General features: G+C 46.0%; 1 protein-coding gene across 1 annotated transcript in view; it reads left to right on the forward strand.

The window, feature by feature from the left end:
• Positions 1-12,075, forward strand: part of LOC134851311 (uncharacterized) — a 247,743-nt gene that overhangs the window by 14,941 nt on the left and 220,727 nt on the right. The window lies entirely within an intron of this gene.

The raw sequence follows: 12,075 nt of genomic DNA on the forward strand, positions 1-12,075 counted from the left end.
CTCAATCGTCTCATCTTCTCCTGTCCCAAATTCTGCTGCAGTAGCTAAGGGATAGGAGTGTGTCGCAAATCTCTTATCATGATCCACGAGCCCGTAGATCTTTTCATATCGAGTTTCTTTACAATTTCTCATTTGCACCGGTTAGCGAGTCAGGTTCTTTAATCCCACATGGCTCGCACATGGCTAGTGTTTCCACAATCGACAAATTCGTGACTGCCTTGAGGATTTTCCCTGTCAAGTATCGGTAGAACGAAGGGTTAACATTTGCCAGGGAGGACACGGTCCATCCTGCTCCCAACCCTTCCAGCATAGTGTCCGTTCTGTCAAAGCCTTCTTCTTCCTCCACATTCTGCTTCAAGAAAGCTTCCAGGGTAATTTGACACATCTTGTTCACAAATTCAGCTGATTTTTCTTCTGCATTTTCGGCCAGATTCACTTCTTTCACTAGATAAGCATGAATCTTCGTGATCATCGCGGGGACTTGACCCCTCGTGATGATCGAGGTGTCAAGTGCAGCCACTTGTTGGCCTATGGCTTTGTTCGCAAAACCATTGCTCTTTGGAGTTCTTTCTTCTTTCTCCTTCTTCTTTTTTCCCTTTCCTCGGAACCACAGGTCGTTGGACATGGCCACAATCACTGGATGGTCATCGCCTACCCCTGGTTTCAACTTGAATTGTCGGCTGAAGTTGGACAGTTCTAACCCCAGTACTTCATCTAGCACCAGCATGTGTAGTGAATGATTTTTAAATCCTCGCATTGCATTTGAGATGTCTGACCATAATGCCGGCAATTCTGCCCTCGGTGGTCTCAAGTTCTCCACTTCTAATTCACGGTTTGGGGCAGTTTGATTACATTATATTTCACTACCGAGAGCAACGCCACCATTGCATACACGAACTTCAATCCATCCGGGAGATGTGCGTAACCCGGAGATAAGGGAAACACAGCCTTCGGTGTAATTTTCGAGAATCCACCTTCAGTGTATCAATTATCTCACCCATCGATTCAGGTATATCTTTTATGGCTGACCACACCGCGTCTTCCGCCGTTGTAGGTTCTCTGAGTCTGCTCAATAAACCCATGCTGTGTCAGTGATCGTTTACGCCGGCGAACAGGATCGTGATCGGGTTCATCTCTGTTTGTCGTTGCACTCCAATCGCCATTGATAAAGACTGCATCAAATCCAGATCGATTGCTGCCAGCATTATCACGTCGGGCCAAAACAGGGATTTGGAGGTGTACGCGAAGTCGGAATTCGCAAAAAAAAAAGAATCTTCGCTACCTTCGTTTCCGCTTTGTCGTATGCCGTGAAAATGGCTTCATTCTTTCGGAATTTCATCCCACCATATCTCTTGACGCCGCCGTCTTGACTAACCTGCTTTGGGTAGGCCCTTTCTTTCACGTGAGATGGGGGTGCTCTCATCTGTTTGAAAATCTTCACATGTTTCCTATCGGTGCTTTCGTTGCCAGAATTCTTCCTGGACTTTCTTCCCGATTTCCTTCATAATGGTTCAGTTTCACGTCCTGCAAAGGTCTCGCATTTACTGGACACATTGGGTTGTTAGACGGCAGTCCCTCTAAATCGGCCAATCTCAATGCGGTTGTAGAACTGAAGTTAATAACTGCTGCTATCAACCAGTCCACTCCTGCAATGGTATACAGCCTGCTCACGGAGACATTTGCTCCATTCAGCATCCTCACGGCGTCGGCTGCAAACTTTACCGTTTGAAAATTCAACTTCATCGGGTACTGCTTGTAGACATGTCAAGATGAAGGTATGGGCCTCAACCACATCAAAGAGCTTCTATCTGGTCATTGTTCTTCTTGGCTCGTACTCGTAGTCTCTGATCTTGAGGTGCCTGAGGTGTCCGTTGCCGAGTTGACCGGTCCTAACCTTCTACGTGGACGAATCGTTATTCTCACTGGCGCTTCTCCCATTCTGTCAGATATGTCTATCCTTTGCCCAGGCTCGCTAGAGTTTTGCGGCCTCTCGGTCACGGTTGGGACAGATGCCAAACGTGCTTCCAGGCTAGGGGGTACAAAACTTAATAGTGTGGCTTCTTCCATCTTCAGTACTCCCGGGGCAAAGAGCTCGACTTCCTGTTCATCCAGTCGCTCCTGGAAGACTCGATTCAATCAGCCTTATACCTCTGTTCTCTCAAAATGAATTCCGTCGGTGGTGAGTCTGGCCTGATAAATTGCTCTGAGCTCATGTTCAATATCCATGAGGATCATCCGTCCAGTATTGCGACTCGCCAGATTTCTCAATATGTTGTTCCACCTAATAACCCTTTCGTTATGCCTCCTTCCCGCCGGTGTCAACGTTCTTGTGTTCATCGGTACGGTGCTGACTTTCAGTACCTCGCACTTGAACTTCTGCCAGAGAGCAGTAAATAGGCACACCATCATCGACTTCCACTGTGCCTCTTCTTCATCTGAACCTTTAGACCGTTGTTTGTCCCCACTACTATCATTACGTTAGGGATTCTTCCTGGGTTCGTTAGCTCCACCATCCGATACAGCTGGGCTATCGTGGCATCTCCAAAGGCCATCACCGTGGTGATCCAGGAGGTCCTCAGGTTCTGGAGTACTCTAACCAAGCTGTCACCCAGTATCAGGTATGATGTCCCAAGTGACGGTTGTTACAGGTTTATTGCCGGCTCCAAGTCGCTCGATTGAAGCAGGCTCGCAGATCCGTATCCGGAACTCCCGTGAATTTATTCTTCACCTGATTATTCTTCTGTACATCAATCATTCGGGACACTTTCTTCATCGGCATCACTCGTATTTTCCTGCATGGAACTTTGGAGCTCTTTGCTGGTAACGTCGTGTTGCTAGCTCCCGTTCTCGCCATTGTCTCTCGGGAGAGTTGCACTCTGCCCGTATCGTCAACTGTTCCATAGGGTGCAGTCACCCGGGAACCTGGTGCCTTCCTGTTTGCGGCAAGTCGTCCAGCTGTTGCTATCAGCTTCTGCACTGTATATTCCACGACTGGGTCACCTAGGATGTGACTTAGGTCCGGGATTGTCACTCGACCAGTTGTAGCTTGGAGTCGCGTCTCCGTCGTTTGGCTTAGCTCGCGAGGCGTCAGAAGCTCCATCGGAGACTGCCCACGATAAACATTCCTTGCAGTTATTGCTCTTTCTACAGCTGTCATCAATGCTAGCCGCTCCGGTCGCTCTTTGTACTCTCGCCTCAAGCGCTCTATTTTTTCACCCTGTTTCGAATTACAACCTTCAAACTGTTTTTCCACATGTCTCTGTCTTCTTCTGTACTGAGCGTGGTTTTGGTTATTTCATCCAGTTCTTTCTTTGTCTTTTCTAGCTCTCGCACCGTTCCGTTCAGATCCTGCATGGTCTCATTCGTCTGAACCTCCTCTTCTACTCTCGCCCTCTTTGGTGGTACAGCCGCTCTCAGTTGTGAACTAGACGAGACAGCCTCGCTGTTCATCTCCTGATGCATCCTTCTAAATCCAGGCCTAGGCTTGGTAGGCAAAGGCATCTCGCCTGGTTGGTAGGTCCTCGAACTTCCCAATCCAGGCTCGTTCCCGAAGTCACTTCCTGAGAGGGCCCCGTTTCTCTACCTCATCACCCTGATGTTCAGGCAGTCTAGTACTCCTCTTTCTCTGTATGCGGCCATCAATAAAACTTCCGTGGGGCGGTCCCCACGGTTGCCGTGCCCTAAGATAATAATTAAGGCGACCAGCAACATGACTACCTCTGGGTTCTCCTAAGCGAAGTCTCGATCTGTTAGCCGACGTTAGATCGCATCTACCGTCGGTCCAACATATGCCTCTGGTCTATCAATTCGTTCAAGTCGAAGTTGTCCATCTTCTTTTAGATTCGATTCTATTATAATTTGCTCAATTGAAATCAGGTGAACAATTCAAGGATCAATCAGGATCTAGAAAAAAGGTCACAAGTATCACATCTATCAACTTTACTCCAATTTTGTATTAAAATTAATCTAAAACAGTCAGATAAAAAAAACCTTGATATTTTAAATTTATTAAAATCAATTTTTTGCTAAAAATCGTGGACTTTGATCTGAGAATGGACAGTCCAAACTTTGGATCTTTTCCTAAGATCGTCGTTCATTCATGGTCACTAACCCTTCCATGCCCAAGGTCTTAATAATATAACACATAAAACATAACACATAACCTACATAACAAAATACCTCTTAAAACAGCCTAAGCTCAGCCTATACTCAAATAGTTTTTCTTGTGTAAGTATACTTGAATGTTCGTATCAGCAAAGCTTACGTGTATCAGTACATACAACTCCCTCGGATGCAGTCATTCTCGGTTTGGATCGTTTACCGGGAGCGAGAGTTCTCTCACCTCCCTCTCCACAAGGAAGTCTTTCTATCTGGTCTGGGAGAGAACCAAGTTCTCGGGGTCCACATGCTGGTTCTCCGTCTCCCTCGTCACCAAGAAGCATAAATACTTTCATGGTATCTGAGAAGCCGCCGGAGGCAAGGCTGCTACACCTCATATACCTGGCCTCTGCTTCCACAGAAATTCTATGTTCCTATATTCCCTTTTAACGTCGCCTGCTAATGCTGTCCTAAAATTCATATCCGCTGTGACTGCTATCGCACATGTTCTATTTGTAAGTATAAATTCGCTACCTGTTAATATTATGCTACTTGAGTAATCATTTGGTATGTTAAAATGTGTCTCCACTACTCTTCCTATGTCTGGTTTCTTAGAATCCTCGCCTATTTCTGCTTCCAGGTCACCTGTCTCTCTTGCTATTCTTTATTTTTATTAATAATTTTTCAATGTGAGTAAGTCCTACCCCCACTCCCCGGACAACAATATCCATCGACGTCCCCATCGATCGCATACAGGAGATTAAATCGAGTTTAGACGCGGGAATGAGTAGTTGCCCTTCCTGGGCAGCCCAGGAAGGATCATTCCTCTCGGTTTGTAATGTATTTAATGCTCTCCCGGTCTACATCTTGAATTGTGACACTGGTCGTTTTCGGGCCCGACGTCATTTCGTTCAACCATTCCAACACACGGAGATTTGTCAATTCTTCCTGGTACGATTGCTGTTGCTCGTGGTCGAAATCTACCTCAGGTTTTGACCGATCCTCGATCCATTCCTCGTCGTGGTCGTCGACTATGTCTATGTCCTGTGACACAGTTATTTCTTCAAGACCCACCAATTCTTCCACTATTTTCTTCAGATCTATCCTGTCCACTACGAAGTCATCTCCGTAAGGGCTGTATTCTTTGTGAGTCTTGTCCTGTCACTCTGTCGTGTCTGTATCGCAAACGGTAGGTCTGGTTCCAAGTTCTTGGGGTCCTCTATTTGTTCCGGGTCATGCCGTCCTCTTGTGTGTAGGGTAAGGTTTCTTCATTCGCTTCGATCACCTCATTGGGATCCAGGTCTAGTGGTGAACATAATCCTTCTTCTAGGGTTTAATTCCCATCATTCTTTCCCCTGGTGCCCTTCTCATTGACCTCGCAGGCTAGGTCCATCATCAGATAATCCTCTTATTCCATGTCTGCAGGTATGGAACAATCTTCCGTAGATGGGTTGTGTGGCTTTATATTTTCAAAGTGAGCGGCTCGGCCGGTACTCAGTCTATAGAAACGTCCCTCTTAGTGCAACTCCACTATCATGAAGGGTCCCCTCCAGTTCTTTAGGAGCTTTTTTGTTCCTTTTGGAGGTATAACGTTTTGGAATACCCATACGTAGTCTCCTACCGAGTAAGCATTTACACCAGCTGCTTTCCTATCCAATCTTTTCCTCTGCCTTGCCTGTGCCTGCTGAATGTTCCGTCTACACAAGTCGTTCAGTTCTTGTTGACGTCTAATCACATTCCTTACGTAGACCTGTGGTGACGTTTTCTTTCCCTCATACTCTGGGTAAAAGAAAGTTAAGGGCAGAGACTTCTCGTGTCCAGTTAACATTATGTGTGGACTAACTCCAGTGATGGAATTTTGCGTGCTATTGTAGGCTCCCATCACCTGTGGAAGATATCTGTCCCAATCATTCATGTACCTGGAGCAATATACCCTCAGCATCGACACCAGCGTCCGATTTTGCCTCTCTACTAAGCCATTCGTCTGGGGAGGTATGTCGTGGAATGAGCTTGAGCCACCTGAGAGCGTCTCGTGAGCTCTTTAGTAAGTTCTCCTACAAAAGCTGTTCCATTGTCCGATTGCAACCTCATCGGACAACCATGTCTTGCTATCCACGTATTCATCAGGTGATCGCACGTCTCTTCTGCTGAGGCAGTTATAAAGGGCACGGCCTCTGCATATTTCGTGAAGTGATCTACCATGACCAAGACCTGATTGTAACCACTGTCTTTCGAACATAACTTCTGGTGATCAATATGCACCACCTCGTTGAATTCAGATGATTCGATCGACTGTAGTGGAAATCTCCTTGGTTCTTTGACCTGTTGACATGACAGACATGCTGTCACCCAATTCTCATACGCCTTCTTCATTGCAGGCCACTCAAAGCGTGTCAGAATTCCTTATCAATTCCCTGGTTCCCCATCTGATCATGCGACCTGAATAAAAGTTCTGTCTGATAGAGTTGCGGCAACACTATCGCGTTATATTTGTACAGGACTTTGTCTTCTTCTCTTCTTCTCAGAGTTCCATTTTCTATCCACATTTTCAAGTTGCTCGTCATGCTGTCAATTCTCTGCGCTCTTAGTAGATCCGAGAGTCTGTATCTCGCCTTCAAGTACGTCTTCATGACCCTCATTTGACTATTTAGCTCATTGGGCAGATTCGTATCATCTTTCATCTTGACGCACCAAATCTTCGCCAATGGCTGTGTTTCTTGTCTGAACGGTTGAAGATCAGTCCTGACTACCTCTTTCTCTGGCAACAAACTTATCAAACGTTTCGATACCGCTATTGTTTCCAGATCATCTGCTGAGTTGTCAAAGACTCTTTCACTTGGTATGAGGTAGCGATCACTGTCAGGGTCTTGATATACCTCCCTGTCCAGATCTCTTGCTCGAGTCTCCACTAGAATTGTGTGGCTCTGACGGTTAGCTCTGACAGTTCCGACCCGTGCTCGAGTTGCTGTCTGAGTAGGTATCGATTCCTGAATTCCGGGATTCGTCATCAATTGAAGAGTCTGCGGTGGAGCACGTGCCTTCTTACGAATCAGTTTTGCGCGCTCTGCTCTTCAAAATTTTGTCCTCCAGATCCTGTTTTTCATCGTGGACTTTTTCTTCTTTTCTTCTAGACTCCCCGGACAAATTTTCTTGTCCCGGGTTTTGTTCTTGAACTCGCCTGCTCTCCTCGCCGTCCTTCTCCCAGGGCAAATAGTCTTGCTCCAAGTTTCGTTCAACCTCCTCGCATTCCTTTTCCTGATCTTCAAAGTAAACGGTTTTTTTTGTGTACCGTTATCTTGTGCTTTCCGTTTGCATGATGTACTTGTTAAAACGTCTTAGGGTCTCGAGGATACTAGTTGCTGAACTATTGTCCTACAATCCTTTTCATCTTCCTTGTGTTGTCGTCTTGATGGCATGATATTCACTTTCTCACTAACTCTCAGTGATTCCATGGCTGCTGCCCACTCGGGGTCATCTCTAGTCACTTCTCTCTCCAACAATCCACCCAGCATCCGCATCACTTGCGGTGTGACATGCACCGTTTTATCCAATAATGAGAGGCTGTTTAAACTCATGAAAGAGAGTTCCTGTTGGACCAGGTTTGAGCTCAGGAACAGATCCAAGGGCACCGGATTCTTCTTGATTAGAATCTTCATTTCAGCTGCTTTCTCTACAGATAACTCAGGATGTCCTGGAATTGGGTGTCCAGGCTTGTTTAATCATCTCGTCAAGGGAAGCGCTTCATAAGCTTTTTTGTCCAGAAACGAGAACCCTTCCTTGTTTTCCGCCTGATTGGCTTGCTTCTGTTCCAATTTTTCATAGAACTCAGTCTTCTTGCTGAGGCTGTCAGCATTCTGGTGTTTATCACGCATCCTGTGCTCGATTATCATGTGATAGCCATCTAATCTTACTAACCATCTACCAATATAACCACGTAGCACATCACAAGATTTCCGTACTTCTTCGTGACTTTCGTCAAAGCCTAAACCATCAGCCTTTGAAAGGTCGCTGTTGCGTTGCACAAGCCGAAGGGCATCCTCTTCCGCTGGTACAACCCCATTTCAAATGCAAATCCCTTTTTTTCTCTATCTTTGCGGGGCCTGCCAGAAGGCCGAGCCCAAAACCAATGTGGTGAAGAACTTGGCGTCGCCAAGTTTCGAGAGGCTCTCGTCTATCCGCGGTATCTGATAGGCATCTTTTATTGATACTGCGTTCAGGTAACGAATATCGCAACAAAAACAAAGCTACCCCCTTTTTTGCCATGACTAACCTGCAAGCCAAAGGCAATTTCGAGGTTCTATCATGTCGTATTCGAGCAACATTCCTATTTCCTCTCGGCACGCTTCCGATTTATGTGGCGTCATTCGTCTTGCGCCTTCCCTGTGGGAAACGGCACCTTCCTCTAGTTCGATTTCGTGTTCGGCGAAATTACAGTAACCGATATCCGCCTTATGTTTCGAAGATACGTCCGCGTTCCAATTTAAAACCGCCCGCAATGATTCAAAATCTCCCTCGCCTATTTTCCCTTTCGAATGTTCCATCTCCGGCAAAACCGTTTTGTCGGATTCTAGTTCATATGACGAGTGGCGTTCAGCAAAATTCGAGCAGCTCGACAAACCGTCATCAGTTTCGAATTTCTTGAAAACAGTTTATTAATAGATTTAAATTCATTAATTCTCTATAAAATTATATCTTTGTTGGCATGATTAGGGCAGTCTTTTACGTCATATCTCTTCAAGTTTTGCGTCTCCTCATAGTCGGTTGCCATCGGCAAAATGTAACCAAATTTCTTTCCACGCTGGATTGAAACCGTGGTGTCCAGTGTGATCAATAACACACTAACACACAGTCCGATTCGAGTTACCGAACATTTCCGGCCTAAAATTACTGAAATTTGACTATTTGGGTTCGGTACTAAACAAACCTGTTTGTTATCACTTAACGAGTTCAATTTTTTCATCCTAAAAATAGCTACCAGAGCTTGACCCGGCTGTAGTTTAACTTTCCTATGTAAAAAAAATTGGCACCTAATTGTCATCCGTTTTTAACCTATTAATCATCCGTTTTTATCCTAATAACCGGTCGGTTAACATACTTCTGGTCCGGGATTTTGATCCCTATTAAGCCGTTATTCAAGTCAATCATAACGTCGAAATTCCTGACAAAATCTTGGCCCAAGATGAACTGGTCGGATTCGTCTAAACTCTCTACCACCAGGAAGCTCATCCAAAGATCCCGTCCTCCCGTGTGGAGGACCGTTATTGGCGTTCTTCCGGCTGCAACAATCGCTCCACGACTGGCTGCCGCTAATCGGAGAGATTTGTCGGAATTAGGTCTTCACTCGTGAAGCCCATTCTATCCCAAAATTTTATCAGCATCACGCTTACTACTGCTACTGTGTCCAGAAGCCCTGCGACTCCGATTTTCTTCACATTGGTGTCGAGCAGATGTGCAGTCACATCTGCTTCGTATCCTATGTGAACCGCGTCTTGCTCCATCACGGCGTCGTGGCCTAACCTACGGACTTTAAGTTCTTCTTGGCCCAAATAGATTTGTCCTGCTTGGTCACTGTCTGTCGTTACGTAGGTCCTAGTGTAGATACTGATCCCGTCCACGTTCAACATCACTTGATATGGACCAAAGACTTCCACGTAGCGCCCGTGAAGTTTCTTTATCCAGGGCCACCCGTTGTTAATATCGCTCGCACAGCTCTTGACTCAGTGCGTGGCTCTACCTGTCTCAGGTAATCTGCATATGTGTCCAAATGCATCAAAGTTAATTCTGATGGTTCACTGAGATTTCTGATTACCTGGTGTCGCACTACCGAGATTATCGATTGTATCTTACTTCCCTGTGGCGCCATACCAAACGTCTGCCCTGAGATCACATTTAGCTTCACGCTCAAACTGCTTGGTGCTTTTGTTTCCTCTACCTCTGTCGCTTCAAAGGCGTTCATCTTCTCCTGTGTTTTCTCGTTCTCCTGTTCAAGCTTAACTTTTTGTTGGATCTCCTTCGTCACCAACTCCTGTTGCACTCTGTTTAAGGCATCTCTTGCCGCTGCCTTGTAGTCGACTTTGAAACCGTCCGCTGCAGTCACTGGTTCCGGTTCACGTGTTTCTTCCGTTATTGCCTGCGATTTTTTTGTTGCCAGCTCTTGTGGCTTTTCTTTCCTGCGAGCCTCTGCTTCACTCAAGAGGCGTGCCTTGCTGGCTTTCACACCCGACAAAACTTCCTCATGCCTAGGATGCCTGATGTGTGCCACTGCATCCCAAAATTGCTGACAATCCAATTTAAGATGACCCTCCAAGTTACAAGAGAAACTCCTCGGGCCGAACTTTGCAATTACGCCTCTCATAAAACCTTCATGATCGACTTCTGACGCATCTTCATGCTCGAGGCTAAAGCCTATTGCGTTCATGCCTTGTTTGTAGTTTGGGCATGCTTATACATGATGGTCCGTCGAACTGCAGTTTGCACAAGAGCGTCTTTTGTCCATATTGTCCTTTGGTTTGTACTAGTTGTTAGCTTGGTTTGCAGCCCCATTGTTAAAATTGCCATAATTGGTTTTGTAATAACCAGATCTCATTGGAGGCTTTTGTAAAAGATACTCCTTTGACTTGAGTCTTTGTTCTTCTGGTGTAGGCGCATTGGTTGATAGTGGTGTGTAATGTGTCGCCAAACATCGTTCGAAGTTCCTCTTTACACCGTTGATGAATTTTGAGGCTACTGCTAGGTCCATCCTGCTGTTTGACTCATCTGGTTGACTACGCCTTCTAAGCATCTCCAAATCATCTAAAAACTTGTCAATCGCCTCGTCTTCACGTTGCCTCCGTTTCTCGAAGCGCATCATTGCTTGGTGTCCTTGTACTCCAGAGCCATAACGATATAACAAAAGTTCAAAAATTTTCTCTGCTGTGTCTCGCTGGTATTGCTTTTTGGCCATCACGCAGTTTAGGGCTGTCCCTTCCATGTTGCTAGTGAGCGCACTGCATTCTTGTCTTTCTGTCAAATCTTCCTCTTCAAAATGCAGTTTCTTGACTTCAATCCAGGTATCAATACAACCGTCAGATTCGTCCTTGTAGCATTTGGTTTCTTGAATACTCTTCTGGATTTTTCACTACGTTCACTGGTTATAGATAACTCCCTCAGGAAGGTTTCCAAGGACGTGTTCAGAGGTTCAAAGGCCGTGGCCATTGATGCTGCATCCCTTGAATTTCCCGCCTGAGCGTCATTACCTGAGCTCCTGGTCCTCCATCCCATTCGAGTCGCTGGTATGACTCCTTATTTGATTCGCGTGACTCCAGTTCGTGGAATCAAGTCTCCCAGTAGCACGTTCGTCTTGTGTCGTTCGTTCGTGTGAGGTTGATCTGTTCTGTTACCAGTTGAACTTCCCCTTATGTTTTGGCCCCGCGGCCTATTATCGCCTGTGGTATGACTAGATGAACTCCCCCTACCTCTCGTGGATCCATATGTCCTTCTTCTGTTAGGTTGCTCATTGAGGTTGACTCTCGGCTCCCTACTGGGTTCTCTTGAGTTTGCTTCACCATTCCTCAATTCACTCCTGTTTCCTTGTAGACCATCCAGCCTGTCCATGATAGCCTGAGTGCGCGTCTCCATCATCGAGTCTATCCTGGTAACTAGAGTCCCAAGAGTCTGCTCGTCGTGCTGAATCCTCCATGTCTGCCAAGTATGCCATGTCGTCTCTCAATCGTGTCTCCCTTTGTTCAGCTTCCCTTGTCATTCGTGACAAATTTTTGGCCACGTGTTCATCCGTCCTTTCCTTCAAGCGTTTTTCACTTCTACTGACTTCTTGTCTGTTGTGATTAATCTCCTCCCGCAGGCTTTCTCTCACGACGTGGACTGCTCTTTCTAGTTCACTTATTCTTAAGGACATCTGTTCGTTCTGTTCTCCTATGCTGCCCACTGTGCTGGTCAAAGCTTCTTTGAATGATGCTCCGTTGGCCACCAATGGCGTAA

Source organism: Symsagittifera roscoffensis, chromosome 7 (assembly GCF_963678635.1).
Source record: "Symsagittifera roscoffensis chromosome 7, txSymRosc1.1, whole genome shotgun sequence".
Lineage (NCBI taxonomy): Eukaryota > Metazoa > Xenacoelomorpha > Acoela > Convolutidae > Symsagittifera > Symsagittifera roscoffensis.